This window comes from Triticum urartu, chromosome 4A, assembly GCF_056163025.1.
Source record: "Triticum urartu cultivar PI428250 chromosome 4A, HENAU_Tu73, whole genome shotgun sequence".
NCBI classification, from domain to species: Eukaryota; Viridiplantae; Streptophyta; class Magnoliopsida; order Poales; family Poaceae; genus Triticum; species Triticum urartu.
The window spans coordinates 235,812,736-235,814,731 of NC_141876.1; positions in this window are offsets into that span (position 1 = coordinate 235,812,736).

The window sequence follows — 1,996 nt, forward strand, 5'->3', positions numbered from 1 at the left end:
CCTTGATATGTAGACTTCTCGCGCGCGCACAGTTGTAGTGATGATGATGCTGAACCCAGTGTGCCTTGTTTTTACCGGAGTCATGTGATAGTTTTCACCCTATTTTCTGTTAATTAACAAGGCAACCTTTTCTTCGTTACTACTAGTGAATCTGAAATCATTTACGGCAGACATAAAATATATCACTTCAACCCAATTATGCAATAACTATTTTAAAAGAAACTAGCTACATGCCCGTGGGTTGCACGGAACATCAAGATGCATTTGTATGAATAGTTTATCTTGTGGGAGACTAGCAAGATGCCCATGCGTTGCATGGAACATCAAGATGCATTTATATGAGTAGTTTATCTTGTGAGAGAAAAGGATGAACGAGGGAAGGCCTTATTTGCAAATGCGGAGAGGGGTGTGGGTATCTTTTTGCAAAATTGCCATAGTTCCCTTCTTGTCCGTCAGATATAAATCGGACAGCCTATATTGCAGGATGGCAGGCACACCAACTTTGTTTTCTATAAGAGTAGAGATAGAGAAAAGGATGAACGAGGGAAGGCCTTATTTCCAAACGTGGTGAGGGGTGTGGGTATCTGTTTGCAAAATTGCCATAGTTTCCTTCCTATCCATTAGATATAAATCCGACGGCCTATATTGCAGGATGGCACACACACCATCATCACCAACTCTGTTTTCTACTCCCTCCATTCCTAAATATTTGTCTTTTTAGATATTTCAACAAGTGACTACATACAGAGCAAAATGAGCGAGTCTACACTCTCAAACATTTATACATACACATCCATATGTGGTAGTCCATTGGAAATATGAAAAAGACAAATATGTAGGAACGGATGGAGTATAAGAGTAGACATGGAGATATATCTCCAGCATGGTCTACAACAAAAATGTGCGGGACTGGTTAGCGTCGGATCCTCGCAAAGCAATGACCTGAGTTTGAATTATGTCTTTAACATTAGATTTTTTATATTATATATTACTTATTTAATATATACTTCTTTCGCTACTGTACTAATAGTGGAACCGATAGAGTACTTAGAATACAAGATTAACGATGGACTTGTTTCTTTTTAACTTTTTGTACGAAGCTGTAGTCACCTTGCAAGTCACGTGTACACTGTACATGCAATTAACTTTTTATAGAGGGAGAATCATACACGCAATTAACTTAAATGGATTGGATGTGACTCTATTATTTTCAGCATAAGAGCATCTCCAACGGCACCCAGAAAATTTCCTCCTTCTTCCTTCTACGGAGGACGACATCAAATGTCAGCGGCATACTTTCACAACTCTAACCAACCAGAAATTCATGCAAACACGGACTGTTTTCATATAAGCATGAAGGATTTCGTATAGAAAAGCCGGATCTTCATGTAAACATGATGGATTTCATTACATTTAGATGAACTAAGTGGTGCTAATCCGGCTCTCTTGGTACAATTAATACTCCCTCTGTCCAGAAATACTTGTCCTAGAAATGGATATATCTAGACTTATTCTAGTTATAGATACATCCACTTTATCCATTCTTAGAACAAATATTTCCTGCCAGCCGGAGAAGGAGTACCCAATCTAAATGGCTGCCCGCGGATGCCTTTGTCTTCCTCATGTCCGGCAGACACTTGCGGTGTCAACGAAGGTCCTCACAAGGGACGAAGTAGGAAAGAAACCACCTGAATGCGCCGTTATCACCTCGGCGGTGGGCTTCATGGGACCCAAGTGGCGGTGGCCTCCCATGTTCTACTTCTCCTTGATGATGGCGGTGGACACGGATAAGCTGGTCACCGACTCGTTGCTCCTTATGCACCCGGCTTCTGTCTCCGCCTGCATGGCATTGCCGCAGGCACGGGAGGTGTGGCGGCACGCACGGGAGGCACGGCCACTGCAGACACTGGTGGCATGGTATGACGCAGCACCGACGACGCCCGTACAAGCATGCTCGCCGTCGTGCCGGCGTGGAGCAACTCGCCACTCCTCATCG